Source organism: Pleurodeles waltl, chromosome 7 (assembly GCF_031143425.1).
Source record: "Pleurodeles waltl isolate 20211129_DDA chromosome 7, aPleWal1.hap1.20221129, whole genome shotgun sequence".
Taxonomy (NCBI): domain Eukaryota; kingdom Metazoa; phylum Chordata; class Amphibia; order Caudata; family Salamandridae; genus Pleurodeles; species Pleurodeles waltl.
Window position 1 is genome coordinate 1478016352 of NC_090446.1, and position 17371 is coordinate 1478033722.

The window sequence follows — 17371 nt, forward strand, 5'->3', positions numbered from 1 at the left end:
GAATGGAGTCCCATTCCCTAATAGTGATTCCCTAATAGCGATTGTGAATTTTAAGAAATTGCTATTAGAAATTCGCCATTTTCTTACATATCATTTTGCATTTCTCAAATAGTGATTTCCTAAAATTCGCTATTTATGAAATGCTAAATGGTATTTTGATACATCTGGCACAGGGTGAGTAAAATTGAAACAGGAACAGATTAAGGGACAATAGTATGGGGGGGTTCTTCCAAGAGGCATTGTTGGAGGTGGGGTGGGGCCAGAGGAAACCTAAATGGCGTGGTTAATTGGGCATTACATAAGTGATTATTAAGAAAAAGTGGGGCCAAAGGGAGCAGTGGGGGGGGGGACAGAAGTGGAAGGAAGAGAAGAAGCAACAATGGACTGGTGAACTGACAGTGGGATAAATGAGGAGATGGAAGCAGGGGGAGAATGGGAGTGCCGGGGGCTCTGTAACCGCACTGGGGAGGAAGTAGGTAAGACGCATGCGGATAGGGCTTCTGGATGGGTCCAGTGGGGGAGGAGGAAAAGAGGGGATTGTTCCGGGGCCGGAGGGAAGGTGGCTGGGAAGGGAGGGGGAGGGCTGGGGGGAAAGTAAAGTAAAGAGAAAAAAAAAGAAGGAGAGGGAGGAGTGGGACGGTGGGGTGGGGGAAACTGATGGATGGGGAGAAGGCCCATATGAGGGGGGAGTCAGGGGTCTGCAGGCGGGGGTAAGATGCCAACCGCAATGTTTATCCATGAAGGGACACAGGTTGTCAAGTGCCCGTGGGGCCATCTCAGATAAAGGGTGCCCATGTCTGTTGGAATAGCACCAATTAGTCCTGTAGCTGATAAATGACACATTCATGGGCTGCCCTCTGGACCATCGTTGTGGTCCATTCCTCTGGTGATGGTAGCGTGGAGAGCACTAGTGTCAAAGTATAGAAATTTTGGCAGTGTGCAGAAGGTGGTGTTGTGGGTGGGTTAAGCCTGGGGAATCCCTAGTATTGTGTAGTAGGCTCAAAGAGGAAGAGAGAAACTCCATAATCAGCATAGAGCTCCCAGGGTACCGTCAATCGCCGACCAGAAGTGCCAAACCGATGGGCATTCACATCAGATAAGGGTGAGGTCGCAACGAGTAGCCGGGCATCACCAACAATTTGCTTATGGCAGCAAGCCCGGCCTATGGAGTTTCCCTGTTGTCCAATGCCCTTTGTTAGGGTTTAGAAGAGGCATAATTTGAGGGCTTCCATGATACCAGGTCAGTCCTCTTCCTCAATTTCTATCCGTAGTCTGGATTGCCAGTTGTTGCAAAGGGCATCAATAAGGGGTTGTGAGAAGTGGTGACACGTGAGGACCTCATAGAGGCCTGACATTACCCTCCGGAAACGACCCCAGGTCCTCAAGTAGGACACCCCAGGTCACACAGGGAGGGTCCAAGGGCGGGCCCCATACAGCACCGTAGGCATTGCGGCAGTTGAAGGTGCTGCCATGCCTTGTGTGGAGGGAGGCCTAATTCATCCTGAAGGTGCCGAACAGTTTCATATCGGCAAGCATCTGGTGTAGGCTATGTATGCCCGATGTGCACCAATGTATCCAGTCAAGGGTCTTTCTATCGATCGGTAGGTGTTCGTTACCCCAACCTCGCAATTGGAAATAGGGGTGTACACAGAGAAGACGATGAGACCTGAGCCAAGATTTATGCATAGCCTGGAGCATTGGGTTAGGTCTACCCGGGTGAGGGGGAGTGACCTTGTATTGGGGTTCGAGGTCACCATGGCCAGTGAGTAACAGTTTTTCAATGGAGACTCATGTGGAGGGTTCAGCATTTCAGGTAACATGTAATTGTAATTGTAATTGTGATCGTATTTATATAGCGCTTACTACCCCTGACGAGGCGTCGAGGCACTTTTCGATGAGTAGCATGCTACTCCGGTACCCAACAAGAATTAGTGATGGATTAGTATAGTTTAATAAGGAGTAAAGTTTTTTGTATTATTATGAGTTAATTTGAGTTGCGGATATGAGATTTTGTTAGTTAGATTGACTGGAGTAATGGAGGGGTGGAGGAGGAAAGAAATCCAGAAGTGTTAATTGGGAGTTTATCCTTCATTTACTCAATCCAAAGGCTTGAGATGAATAAAAGGGGAGCGGAGGGGAGAGAGGATGTGGAAGGGTTAGGGAGAGCATAGTACTAGGGTGAGATAAATGCAGGAGAATTTAGTAGGGTTGTGTGGGAGGTCACAGAGGTAGAGTGAGGTTTGGTGAGTTAGATGTGGAGGTGGAGGGAAGAGCTTAGGCAGAGATATTTAGGAGATGAAAGTGGTCGAAGGGATTTGGGATGAGTCCGAGTGAGAATGGAGGATAGTTTGATAGAGACATGACATAAGAATGATGAGTAGATAAGTGTGATAAAAAGAGAGCAGAAATTCATAGATATCTAGTATAACAACCCAAAAAACCAGGAGCCATGCAATGATCCACAAACATGCCAGGCACAGAAACAACATATACACATACATACACATATATATATATATATTTATACACACGCACACATGAATACACACACATATGCACATACAATACATAATTAGAAACATGGGTAAAAATACTTAGACAGACAGGTTTAAAAGAGTGTGTGTGTATTTTATTGTTATTGGTTTAGTTTCTGTAAAAAGAGCATCTTGGCCTACCCAACCGGAGTATTTTCTACGAGTATGTCAGTAAGCGTTACCTAGCATGTTTTATACGCTCCGTTTATATTGTACACTAAGGGTACGTGATGGGCCATGGGGTAAACGTCTCCAGCAACCTTGTGTGCCTTTGGCAATGTGATTGTTACTAGTCCGTCTTTGTGGGGATGTCCTTGTGCTTCTGAGCATCAACAACGCACCACCGGAAATCGGCGGTAAACGCATTGGGGTCGTTTTGGAAAGCTGTCCATCATCCTGGTAAAAAGGCGGGAATTCCTTTACCTACTTCGAGGGTGGACGGGGTGTGGCTCAGCGGGCGGAGCTTACAGGTGCTTTATAAAGGGAGAAACCTTCTACTCTGTGTCTCCAGCAGAGGAAGATAGAAACCGCGCGTCTCAGTCAGATACAGATTACGCTCCAGTACATCATCAGTTCACCTCCAGGATGGATTCTAGATCTTTTTCTGCTATGGGATCTCTGAGCGCACAGCCTTGTTTTGTCTTTGCCAAGCTCAAGAGTTAGGGTGGCTTGTCCTTTCCAGAAGCTGAGCTTTAACTGCGGCACCTGCTACGATTATATTTGTAAGTGCTTCCTTTGAGGTTTAGTTTCTGTAAAATGAGCATCGTGGCCTACCCAACCGGAGTATTTTCTACGAGTATGTCAGTAAGCGTAGCCTAGCATGTTTTATACGCCCTGTTTATATTGTACACTAAGGGTACGTTATGGGCCACGGGGTAAACGTCTCCAGCAACCTTGTGTGCCTTTGGCAATGTGATTATTACTAGTGCGTCTTTGTGGAGATGTCTTCGTGCTTCGGAGCATCAACAACGCACCACCGGAGTCGGCGGTAAACGCAGTGGGGTCGTTTGGAAAAGCTGTCCATCATCGTGGTAAGAGGCGGGAATTCCTTTACCTACTTCGGGTGGACGGTGGTTTTTCAATGGAGACTCATGTGGAGGGTTCAGCATTTCAGGTAACATGTACACCAACTGCAAAAGGTGGCGGGCCAGTGTGTAGTGCTCTATTGAAGGGAGTCCCATACCCCCATGCAAGGGACGTGCCATGAGCTTGGCAGCCGCTAAATGGTGTCGGGAGGATCCATTGTGAGAAGGTCTGTATTTCTCCGTTTTTAAGACTTAGGGTCCCTAGAGGCACCAATGGAGGGAGCTTGCCCAGTACGTGTATTATGGTATTGTGACCATCCATACTACCTGTACTCTGCCCACATGGACAATCCCAGATGTGACCACTTCACAAAGTTTTGCCTCATACGAGTAATCAGGGGCCCTAGGTTATCCAATATCATATGATCCAGCCCCTGTTAACTAAAATACCTAAATACCTAAGGCGGCACTGTGACTATCGAGAGGGATAGCCGTGGATGGCTTCCCTCGTTGTGACGGTCGAGAAGGGCAAGGCTGCGCATTTGTCCCAGTTCACCCGATAACCAGACAGTGGTGGAAAATCATCTATGAGTTTTAAGAGCACCGGCAGGGAGTTATGTAGATTCCACACAGTGAGTAGGATGTTGTTTGCATAAAGGTAAAGTTTAGATGTCCCACCCAGGAGGGGTGTGCCGGCGAGGAGGGCCAAATGGCGAATGGTTCCCGACAAGGGTTCCAAAGCCAGCAGGAACAAAAGTGTTGAAAGCTGGCAGTCTTGTCGTGTTGCCCTCTGGATGGGGAAGGGGTTCGACAGGAAGCCTCCACAACTAACCTTGGCCATGGGGTGATCATATAATAGTAGAAGTTTGGCTATGAATTGATCCCAGAGGACGAAGCAGCCCAAGGTGGCGAATAGGTATGTCCAATCTATGCAATCAAACGCCTTCTCAGCCTGGAGGGACAGTGCTAGGGCTTCCTCCAGCAGGTCCCTGGCTTCCCAGAAGGCATGTGAAAGGGTACAGAAATGATTTCTAGAAGTGTGTCCCGGCACAATGTATCAGGGATGGAATAACCTTATGGAGACTGGCGGCTAACACACAGGCTAGGATCTTGATATCGCCATTCAGGAGAGACATGGGGCGGTAACTACCGCACAACAGAGGATCCTTTCCTGGTTCGGGAAGGACTGCTATGACTGCCCTGCTGGAAATGGGACCCAAGGAGCCCACTTGTGCAGCCTCATTGAAAGCTTCATGGAGGGAGTCGACGATCTCCACACCGGCCCATTTATAGAATTCCGCTGGGAAGCCGTCCTCTCTCAGCGTCTTATGGAATGGGAATTTGGAAATGGCGTGAACAATCTCTGCTTTGCTGATCCCACCCTCGAGGAGGGCTCTTCCTTCTTCTGATAGGCTGGGTAACCGTGTGTTCTCCAGGAACGCCTTTACCTGATCAACATCCACTGCCATTTCAGGAGTGTAGAGTATGAGGTAGAAGGCTGAAAACTCCTTAACTATGTCTTGTGAATGAGTGAGGAGTGCACCATTGTATGATTGGATGGCGGGGATTGCCTGCGCCTCCTCCATTTGAAGTAACTGGGCCGCCAGAAGGCGTCCAGCTTTCTGCCTTTGTTCGTAGCTTTGCCCTTTTAGGCACAGTAGCGCATGCTCTGCTTTGGATGTGAGTAGGTAATTGAGGACTACTGGGTCTGTTGAAGATGTTGGTGGTTGGGTAATGTGAGGGGAGCCGTGTAGCGATGAATGAGGGATGCAATCTCAGTTTCTAGTTATTTTTGATGGGCCACTCTTTGTTTATTAGCCAGTGCTGCATCTCGCATCATTTACCCCTGTATAGTTGCCTTCGCTGCTGCCCACAGTACCCTCTGGGATGCAACCAAACCCTTATTATCCTCTAGATAGGTGGAGATGTGCGTCCTCAACAGTGATTTGCCCTGGGGGAACAGTGGCTTGTACCGGTAACCGCCATGGTTAACGGCCCTGTGTGATAAGACCTAGATAACAGGACAAGAGGACTTAAGCATGATCGGAAAGGGCTGCAGTGAGGACCCGGGAGTCCCGGACTTTGGCCACCAGTCTCTGCGGGACAAGGAAATATCCAACCATGACTGCATGCCATGTACAAACAACAAAAAGGTATACTCTCTGTCCGCCAGGTGGAAGAGTCTCCAGCGGTCCACCAGGCTGTGACCTGAGATCACCTCCCCTAGCAGGGCACTGTCTTTGTAATTGCTAACGTCCAGTGGGCCTGTTCTGTCTAGTACTGCATCTCGGGCGAGGTTCCACCTGCCCCCAAATTAAATACCAGGAGGCACCAATGTCAATGAGGAGACAATTGAGTTGGTGGAAAAAAGAACGTCTGAGGCCCTTGGGTGTGTATGCGGAGCCAATGTAGAATGTGCTGTCCCCTACCTTTAGTTTGGCAAAGGCATATCAGCCATCCACGTCAGACCAGGACTTAACAATTGTGACGGACAGTGTTTTTCGGAATAGCATTGCCACTCTGCATTTGCTGGTCACCACGTAGCCTGGCGTCGTCAAGGTCGGGCAACTGCTGTGTATCACCTTCCCCACCCAATCTCACCACATTTGTTTTGATGCAAGGCTGTCAAGGTGCATCTCTTGCAGTAGGGTCACATCTTTCCACTGCGATTAAAGGTAGGACCGCACCTTCTTGCGCTTCACATAGTGACTCAACCCATGAACATTACAAGAGATCTCTCAGAGAGGATAGAGGGTAGGAGTAGCTGATGTAACTATATCTGAGCTGTTCTGTGTGGGGGGACAAAGGAGAGTGAGGCAGAGAGGAGGAGAATGGGAGTTCAGATGGGGAAGAAGATACAGGCACCAAAATGTAATTTACAAAGAAAGAGGTTTCGAGGCAGAGGGTACCCACGGGTCTGGTCTGGAGGATGGAGGTAGGGCCGCGGCAAGAATGTAGAGGGAGAGGGGTATGAAAGGTGGCAGTTTAGAGTAATGTGAGAGGATGTGGGAGGTTGGGGAGGGTAGTGGAGAGCCCAGCGCAGGGCCAGGGGGAAGCTCCAAGGGTCTAGATTTCTGAACCATGGGTTCGAGCTTGTGGAGCCAGCGTGCCGGACAGTTTCCCCGGGAGGGCGAGAAGTTGCAGATGGAGAAGAAAATTGAGGGTCCGTGTTGGGAGCAGGTGTAGGGGAGGATCAGGCAATATTTGGGGATCATATTTGAGGGCCAGGTGGGTGGTCTACCGGAGTCTACAGGGTCTCACTGTGGTGGAACTGGAGGCCAGGGCCGTTATCTGCTCATTGTAAGGAGGGGGCATCCTCAGGGTTATGTAGTTGGGGATAGCGAGTGATATGGGGGTTGTTGCTATGGTGGTGGGGGGGAGGGGCAAACACAGACCAAACAGGGTTGTTTTCTATGTTGGGCAGATTCGCATGGGCACCTGATTGGAGTAAAGGGGATAAAGCCCCACTCATGTGTTGTTCCCAGCTGGCAGGAGATTAGGAAAAAGGACAGCAGTGTCTAAGGTCATCCTATAGCGTGATCAAACTATGCGTGACAGCGCAACCGATGAACCACATGAACATCAAACCATGGTGAACATGTAAATTGGGCAGGCTTCGTGCTGCATTTTTAAACATCAGTTAAACAGAGCAGAGCAACAAGTATCAAAGATCAGCAGGCTCACCTGATCCATAGGAGAAGTAAAGGGAGGCAGTGGAGAGGGGAGGGAGGGGAGCTGCAGGGTCATGACATGGAAGGAGTGGAAGTGTAGGATAGAGGGCTGGGCACAGTGCCAGTCCAAGGAGGGACGAGGCCAAAGCAAGGTATGGACCAAAACAATTAGTATGCAAATGTTCATGCAGTAGGATACTCAGCGGTCTGATGAATGCAGGACACTGGCCTCAGCAGTTGCTTTGCGGCAGGAACCTGGCCACATTTCACTGTGCTATAAAGCCATCTCATTCAGGGATGGGAGAAGGCTTCAGCGGCAATCTTGATTTGTCCCTATCTTGGGTTTAAGTAAGGTCCTCCACGGCTTTCAGTGCCAGATCCCTGCCGTCCTGGGACTTAGGAGCTCTCTCCTTCCCTCCTACTGTGCCTCTGTGATGCGATCCGCCGTCAGTGTGGCCCTGCCCCCTGTGTGTGCAGAGTGAGGCGGAGAGGCTATGGAGTCACTACACTATAAGTGGGAGGAACCCAAGGGCGTGGTGTCCATGTCCACCGATGCAAGTCTATCAAGGAAAAGATGCAGATCCTCTGGATCCTAGAAATCCCTTTATTTACCACCTGGTGTGACGGGAAAGGAAGGCTTTGCGACGTTCATTCGTCTCCCTGGAGAAATCCACTGCAATGCCTATCTCAGAATCTTCATGGCTGCAAGGGCCATGGGAGCAAGCAGCGGTTAGGAGCTGTCTAGCCTGCCCATATCAAAGAAAGCAGACAATGATAGGGCAAGGGCGTGAGGATCCATCTTCCCACAATGGACCCACATGTTGTGCTCTCTGGAGTGCCAGGGACGATTTGAAGGTGAGCCCAATGAGTGTTGGGAGGGTATTCTTTAAAAATCCTTTGACATCCAACCCCTTCGCACGTTCCGGGAAACCAAAAAAGTGGACATTGTCCCTGCAACTTCTGTCCTCCGGGTTGATGACTTTTCTGTAGAGGAAAAGGATTTCTTGGTCTTTCTCCAGGAAAGTATTAAGACGCTCCTCTGCTGCTGAGATACAATGCTCCAGGTCCATCACACGAATCTGGAATGCCACTATTTCATTACGGATGGATTTGGTCTCAGCTGTGAGTGCAGAGATGTTGGGGTCCATGTCTTCCAGCCTGTGCCCCACTGTCATAATTTCCTGAAGTATGCGGTCCATGGAAGTGTCCGGTGCTGGGCTTACTGAGTCATCAGCCCAACTGGACGCCGAGAGCCCCTTTGCGGCAGCCATAGGATGGGCCTTGAGTACAGCGTTCGTGAATAGTAGTTGCTGTGCAGGTTTACCAGGAGGCTTGCTACCAGATTTGCCAGAGGGCATCTCCAGGGTGGAACAATGAGCAGCAGCTGAGGGGTCGGGGAGGGAGTAAGGGCGTGAAGGCGGATAGTCCTATCTGGTATCATGTGGCCGCAGGTCCATGCCTGGTGGGATCTTCCAGCAGACAGGAATGAACCGGTGGCGGGTGTGGTGGTCCTCATGGGCCGAGAGAGGACAGAGGCAGGACCCTCGGTTGCAGCTGGTGTCTGGGAACAGGGGGGTGGTGACTCCCTCTGACTAGTCCTGCATGTGATGTCTGGTTCGCTGTGGGAGATGCCTAAACAGACCCCATGCACAGGGACTCAGTCCGCAGTCTAATTAATGTGCTTGCGGGTGACAATCTGCATCCCAACGTGGCATGGAGTCCACACGGGTGCATAAGGGGAGCCTGACAGCATTGTCCCCCGACCAGGGGTGACTATGAGCAGTGTAGTCAATGGCCCTGGTGACAGGCACCACTGCAGTGTCAGATCGGGGTGCCTGGTTCAAGCGGTGCCACTCCTCAAAGAAAATGGGGGTAGGGCCTCGTGGTAAGTGGAGGCGAACCTGGGGGGAGTGGTTGATGCCCCCCTTTATGCGATGATGCCAGGCTAATCGCAGATAATAAGTGGTCCAGAGGTGTAGATCAAGCTTCCCCTGCAGTGTAGAATGCTGCCAGGCACTGGAAGAACTAGGCAAAGTCTTTAGAGGTATGTCAAGTCCCTCCCCGAAATGTATTTTCTGTGGTGTTCAATGGCAGCCTGTACGGTGCAAGCCCACTTGGACTGGTAACTGGGGGGGAGACTCTGGAGAATACTGCCGGGTGCGTGGTCAGACCCCCATGTCTAGGGGATCTGCTAGCAGGTGTGCCTTTGGCAAATCAAAGCCCTTGAGCTGCCTTCCGACGTATAATGTCAGTCTCCCCCGGCTTCATTTCATTTTACCATGCTGATGCCCAGGGGGCCCAGTTTCAGGCTCCCCCCACTTTGCTTTGTATCTCCAGGCCCATAGGGAGGTTGGGAAGGGCCTCTATGCCACGCCGTGCCATGTCTTCCTTCACTGTGAGCCACGACTCTGCCCTCCGCGCAGGCCCGATTCCAGGCATCGACGCCCTGTCGGCAAAACCTCACTGACAATGAGCAAGCTGCTGCCTCCCCAGTGGGCCAGCGACTACAGATGGCCTTGGGTCTCCATTACTGGTCCACTGGTACCAGGAGAAGCCACTTCCTCCACTGTGGACTGGCTGGCACGCGGAGCTCACAGTTCAAGCAGCCATCTGTGTTCGAGGCCAGACTACGCCCCAATTGTGATAAATTTTAACAGTTTTCCACGTTTAGTTATTAAATATAGCCTGACTTAAGAAAGGAAATATGCTTCAATTTCATGTCACTTTGTATATGGTCCCACTAGATTGTTTTCCCTCTGAGCTGGGATCCCTGCCTCTGACTTCCTGAGCCAAAAAGCAGCAGATGGTATACCATATGTTAAGACTTCGAAGTACAGCTTTTATTTGATCCCTGGAGGAGATAAGAGGGTCAGCCTTGGGAGATGCTTAAAACTGAAACAGGATAAAGAAGGTGCCATTTTTAATTCTATGTTGAAAACATTTTTTGGATACCTTTTATCTGGAGGAATATCTCTAGAACAGAAAATGAGGTTTGTTCCAAAAATGGTGGGATGGAAAATGTTTCATAATTTATTTCAATTCACTTTAAAGGGTCATTGCCAACCACAGATTAGGAGGCATTCTTTAAATTGCCTCACTAATACTACTTCAGACAGAGCACTGACTAGAACCAAGTAAGACAGAAAATATGTACCTAATACTACACTGAAGAACTCCCACATATCTGATAGAGGCCTTTGTAGAGGTTTGTGCTCTGCTCTGCCTGGAATCTCTGTTTGCTAAAAAGCTTCTTCCACTGCTAGGAGACCTACCCTCTGGATGATCTACAAGTACACAAGTGTACTGACTACACCATTTAAGCCTACCTACCCCCCTTGGAACTTCTGTCCTTTGGCTGGATAGTGCAGAAAGTCCTGGTGAGAGAGAGGGGTTGTGGCCATCTAGAAATGTTGCAGTGGATCAGCTGCAAAGAACATTTTTACTTTTTGTTCTTCCAAAATTTCTCCCCTGAGACATTCCTACAGTATGTTCTGTTGGAAAAAGAAGCTAGTGCTGCCGCAGAGAAATACAGGCTAAAATGGGACATTTCTCAGCGGACTTGAACAATGCTGAGCCTCCTTCCAACTTGGATATATGTGTTGGTGTGGTAGGATCATTTCCTGAGAGCATGAAGACTTTTGATGTCAAGTTATCAGTTATAAAACTGTTTCTCAAAGTTAGGACTAAATAGGATAAATTAATCTCCTGAACACCAGGAGAAGGTACAAATGCTACCTGGGAAAGGCACAGACTTGATGGCTCCACCAAATGTTTCTTGGCACTTTTGAAGCCCTTCTTGCCTGCAGCATACAGTCCTGACCCCCACTGAAGATATTCAACCTCCATTAATCATCACGGAATTATCAGAAAATGTCCCCAGGTCTACTTTATTAACAAGATAAACAATTAACTTTTACCTAGCCCCAGTCCACCCTGAAAAAGCTACAAAGGTCCTGATCTGTTGCTCCCGATAAACCAACATGGGGTTTTCATTGTACCATTTTATATGCTGGAAAGAAATTTATTTTTGCCATAATGCCAGAATTTATGCATCTGATTTGTACATTGTTTTACCATCTTATTAATTACCTTTTGTACTTGCCTATATACCCAAATTTTATCTCATAACTGTGTTGTTGTTTTGGTGCTGATGTACCACATGAAATTGTCTGATAAAAGTCTTCAGGGTCTGCAGATCTAAAATATCCGAGGCACGTATTCTTCTCAGATTGCTTGATCTTTCTAAGACCTTATTAAAACAATGGGCTACAGCTGCCATTTTTTAAGACTATACTTTCCTACAGGAAGGCATAGGGGCTGGCCTACACAAAAATCATGAGATTTATTGACATGCCAGTAACTCTAAGGCAGCATGGCTTGGATATAAGACCTGCATAGGTTTGCAAGATCACATCTTCTTGAAGGCTGTGGAGACAAAACATTCTCTACTGGAGAATCTTGCAATGTAGAGTACACTGATTGATGAAAGTATATGAATACACTTCTCCAAATCAAAGCCAGTATCATTAATATGCTAGGGATATTTAGCTTGGTTGGAATTACAGCATTGTACGTGTACTAATTAATCTCATCCTTTTTCTGAAAGCCATTATAACTTTAGCATTCTGGACCATAATAGGGAATGTCCATAGTTTTGTATCAGGAAATGAGAGCTCCCACCACGGGTTGCTCATTGACTGAACATATATCATACAATGGAACATCAGCAGCAGGGAAATATCATCCGGCCACGGGTAAGGGTATACTTTTAGTTTCCATTGCTTACTACAGTGTTGTATCAGCAGTGTAGGGTCTCTATAATGCAGTATGTGTTGAATGTTGCTCAGTTACTTTTCTTTGCTCTGCTGTAGTATCAGCAGTGGAGGGCTCCCATCTGGCTCCATGTGTCCGGTGCTCCTCAGCGACTGTGCATCTCATCAGCATGATAAGGCTCCCATCAGCCACTTTATGTGAGGTGTCCTGAACTCTTAGTTTTTTGGTGATTACACATGACTCTTTGAGCTCACGTCTGACTTTGAATTTTTCAGTCTAACGTAAAGAAATTAATGTTCTTAAATAGACCTGAATGAAATCTGCAGAAACCAATGTATATTTCCCTCCACATCAGTATCAGTGACTTTTACTTGACAGGGTACTCACATCTACAGTGGGCAGTGAGGCTTTTAATCAGCTGACATGATTTTGAAAAAATGTGGCTAAACAAATGGGTTAGTTTGACTATTCAATCCACTTCTTGTCAAATATAAAATCCTTATATGATACTATGAAACCTGAAAAATGGCAACCAAGCCACATGTGGAATCTGTTAGGTGTACATTATTAGGCTAAGTGTGAGTTTGTCCTAATTTGGTGAAGAAGGTGACTTTATAAGTAATCAAGGAGCCTCTTGGTCAGTTTCAAAGCATTGATTTTAGTTAGACATTTAGGCATGTGAAAGAAGGTCTATATCTCTTTAGAACTCTTGTAGGAGACACATTTTGGAAAAGTGTTAAATTTCTTAGGCATACATTGTTTGCACAGATTACAGAAATATGGATTGAGATGTGAAAGGCTGATTCAAGGTGGTTCATGAGCATGCATGTTCCAATGTATATTTGTAGCAGAAGGGTGTGTCGAGGATGACAGAGGAACATCCTAACTGCATGCAGGTTCCAATTCAGTCACTTAATGTCTCTCTTCTTCATGCAAGATGGTGGGCTTGAATGGCCAATAATGCTTCTGTGCAAAACAAATTGAACATCACAGGCCACAGATACCTTTGACAATTTCAGAGAAGCACATCAGTGACAATCTCAGCACAAAGAAATTAGTTAGAAGCAGGTTCAAATGGGAACAAAAACATAAGGTAGGACTGTAACACTTTTATGACTGGTACCATCAGAGTGGCACCAACTCTATTTCCTGTGGAGTCAGAGACTGTGCCAACCCTGTGTCTCATGACACCTGACAATGGTTGCAAAGCCTGCTATCTGAAAGAAATAGTTACAGGTCTTTGAGGAGTGATCCTTTATAACATGTGTGTAAGTGTCTGGAATAAATACCAACTCCCAATGCCTTTCATTAGAAAGGAAATAGTGTTTCCAACTGATCTGTTCATGATACCTACTGTACAAGCCCTGAGCCCTGGATTTTGCTTTGCTGAATCAGCATGGCTTATGATCACCAGAAAGCTTCATGCACAGCTATAAAGGAGTCTACACTTAATCTACACTTCATCTAGGGACTGACAGTCACTAGGTGGGACTTGAGATGTAGTCTATATAGTTCTTTCTCAATAGGTAACATAACATTGAGACATGTTGGACAGAAGCACACCTCTAACACAAAATACACCTAAGTTTACCTAATTCAAGAAGGCAATAATTGGGAAATGGAAGTAATTGGCCCTTTCAGAAGACAAAGTGTGAGCAGGGGGGACACAAAAATAGAGCTTACAAAGAAAACAGACTAACATGACCTAGAAACCACAGTGGCAGACATTGCACACAATAAAGTTATACTATGATTTTAATTTGTTTTGGGAAAAGAGAGAAGCCGTGATTATTGCAGGTATCCTGCTCTTTTATCCCAAACTTTGAACTTAATCCTCCCTCGAAAGGGGAGCCAATCAAAGACTTTTAAGGATAGGTTTGTGTGGGTGTGAATCCATAGGGTCTGGCCCATTCTAGCAGCCTGGATCTGAACTTTTTGCAGATGGTTGGGGAATTTAATTGAGGGCCCGATGTGAAATATGTCACAGTAGGTGACATGAGACTTCAATGCATCTCTTGCCTGCTTTACATACTAGCCATTTCAGTGGTTGAGGGTGCAATGGAGCAAGGCCAATTACAATTTGGTTCCCAGAACCACAGTGCTATTTTGGGAGATAAGGGGATCCTAGTGTAGAATATAGCCACGCCTTCCTTACAGTTAGAACACTGGATGGTTGTCTTTTAGGGTGAAAGGGCAATTGAATTGTAGAAAATTGAAATGTATGCCTTCCAGCACCAGGCTATCAGCTTTGTTGCTCCATTCATTCAGAGTTGTCCTTCATCCAATGAAATATGTATTGCAGGCTGTGGTGGTGTTGACGTAAAACTCATTTCAAAGTGGGTTTTCATTGGAGTGTATATTTGATTGTTCACAATATGTTGCTATAGGAGCGATCCCAATGGGTGCATGCAAATATTGAAAAAGCAGGTCAAATATATCCTCATGTGACACTCTGTATAATAACTTGTGTGATAAAAAAAATGTGAACTTGGTCATAGAAAGGGAAGCTTACGTGTATGCATACATGAGAAAGAATAGTCCAAGCTTCACAAATGGATACAGACATAAAGACACTGATTGATGAGGGCATAATGGAGAGAAAGAATCAGGTCAAGCATAATCCATCTGCACCGGAAGTTACACCACTATATTTCCATCATCATCCATTTGCACAGGAAATGGCATCACTGATTTCTCAACTAATTCTTTAAAAAAAACAAAAAAAAAACAAGCAAAAGGATTTTGGTTCCCATCATCCATCTGCACAGGAAGCAACATCACTTGATTTCCCGTCATCTATCTGCACAGGAAGTAACATCACTGGTTTCTCACCAAAAAGTTGTTAAAAGAAGAGGCCAAGCAAGAGGATTTAATTTCCCAACATCCATCCTGCAGGACTTGGTATTATTAGATTTTCCATCGTCCATCTGCACAGGATGTGACTTCAGTGGTTTCCTGCCAAAAGGTTACATCACCAGATTTGACATTATTGGTAGCCCACTAAAACCATCTTTAAAAGAAGAAGTCAAGCAAAGGGACTTCATTCCTTATCATTTATCTGGTCAGGAAGTAACACAATTGTACTTCCCATCATCCTTCTGCTCAGGAAGTGACATCACTGATTTCTCCCCAATACCGTACTTAAAAGAAGAAGCCAAGCAAGAGCACACCATTCCCCAACATCCATCTGCACAGGAAGTTACACCACTGCATTAGCCATCATCCATTTGTAAAGGAAGTGACATCATAAGATTTCTCATCCACGATCTGAACATAAAATGACATCCTGTTTTCCTACCAAAACCATCTATAAAGGAAGAAGTCAAGAAAGAGGATTGTATTCCCTATCATCAACCTGCACAGGAAGTGGCATAACTTCCTGCCTTCTCAGTACTTCACACAACTCTTCAGGGCATACAATCACCCAGGCTTCTGTAGCAAAGGGCAGAGAGAGATATAGACTTTGCCTACCTGGGTCCATTAAGGCCTGGAAGGGCCTTGGGTCAGGGTTTTGCTCCAATGAAACTTATTAGGTTAGATAAAATCATGTGCCTCACCAAAGACCTTGCATTGTCAGTCCCCACAATCACACCCAGATATAGATAACCCAGACTCTTACATAGCATCCCACAAACTACCACACACCCTCAAACTACAGAGGACACATTGCAACTCATTAACTCTCGCTCTGTTCTTGCCCACATCTTTGCACATCGTAGATGTACTTCTTTCCACAGGCTGCAGTATCTATTGTGTTGTCTGCACACATAAGGGAGAAGGCCTCACTGTCATTCATAAGCCTTGTTGGTTCTGTACCCTAGGCAAGCAACCTGCGCTCAACTCTGTGGAGCTGCTAATATGCCATTTTCCACGTTCCGCAACTCATTTATAGGCCTCCCCACCAGAACAAGAATTTTATCGATGAACTGTCAGATCTTTTGACCACCTCGTCCCTCCAAGATTCCCACATTTCCCTTTCAGAAAACACAAGCTCGAAAAAGAACAAACACCCTCTTCAATCTCATCAATGCAAAACACCCTTACCACTGGACTGACCATTTTGACAAACCTAATTCCCTGCTCAGCATCTTACCAACAGATCTTGGTCAGGTCAAACCTGTAGCATCCTGGTACTTTAAAGACCATGTTTACAAAAAACTATATATCCGCAGGCAGGAAGGAAATGGAAGAAAAATGGAACTCCCAAAGATCTCTTGATAGTGAAGTCCAACCTTGCACCATGCGAACAGTTAATCAGCCAAAACAAAGTACTATACAAAACCCATCACTGAAGACACCCACTGAAAAGGAATGCTGTTGAAGAAGCCAAGCAATGCATGTACTTCCTGCTAGAGCTCCTATTCCTCATTTGACAGAATAGCACATTGCCATCAACCTCTTCATCAGGGAAAAATTACAGGCAATCAGATAGCACATTGACACCAAGCCTGCTTCAGTTTGTACACCCACCACTTCCTGTATAATTCCACATCGGTGTTTCCCAGATCTCGCTGACATACTCAACTCCATCAAAGTCACTTCTTATGATGATGATGTCTTATCATCAACTAGACCAAAGATCTCTTTCAGGACAGTCTCTCACCCATACTTAACTTTGTGAATGACTCTTATACTCAAAGTTCTCAAAAAAGGCTAGATCCCCCCACTTCTAAAGGAATCTACACTAGTCCCTGATGACCTTGCCATCTACAGCAAAGGATGTGGAACAACATCCATGTATCTATCAGGGCCACCCAACACTGCTCCAATTTAGGAAAGAGTTGAAGACTCACGTCTTTAAAGAACACTACATCACAATGCATTAACTGTCCACAGCACTCCAGTGCCTTTTGCCTAGGTTTGTGATACAGACATGGCATATACATTCATACAATGGTCCAGTGGGTTCCCTCGAAAAATGAATAAAAAAATATAATCACAGTGAGAGGATTCAGCGGGTATATAGAAAGATGACAATCTCAGAACACAAGAGATGGAAAAGTAATTCTTGGTCTCACAGTGTTGTAGTTGCTAATATGTTTACTACAGTCATATCCAGGACTAATGCTGTACTTTGAATACTTTATATTCTCTGGAAACATTGCTTGGTATGCACTCCCGCTAGTGTGGAGGAAGCTAAAAAAGCAATCTATAATGAATGTTTCTTGTTCTTCAATTGCCATAGAATCTTTCCATAGTACATTTCAGCGCATATTGTGATTGACTACCACAGGACCATTCCAACCTCAGTCAATTTGGTGTGCTCAGGATTATCTTACCTTAGAGTCATAACTTACTACATTTTGTGGGCACCGTCATCTTTAAGCAGTGAACAAAAAGGACAGATTGAGCAAGAATTATTGGATTG

The 17371-nt window shown here is 46.2% G+C and overlaps 1 protein-coding gene across 2 annotated transcripts in view; it reads left to right on the plus strand.

The window, feature by feature from the left end:
- The window catches only part of LOC138246540 (epithelial membrane protein 1-like), a 109821-nt gene that overhangs the window by 83979 nt on the left and 8471 nt on the right, over window positions 1-17371 (plus strand). The gene's annotated exons all lie outside the window — the stretch shown is intronic.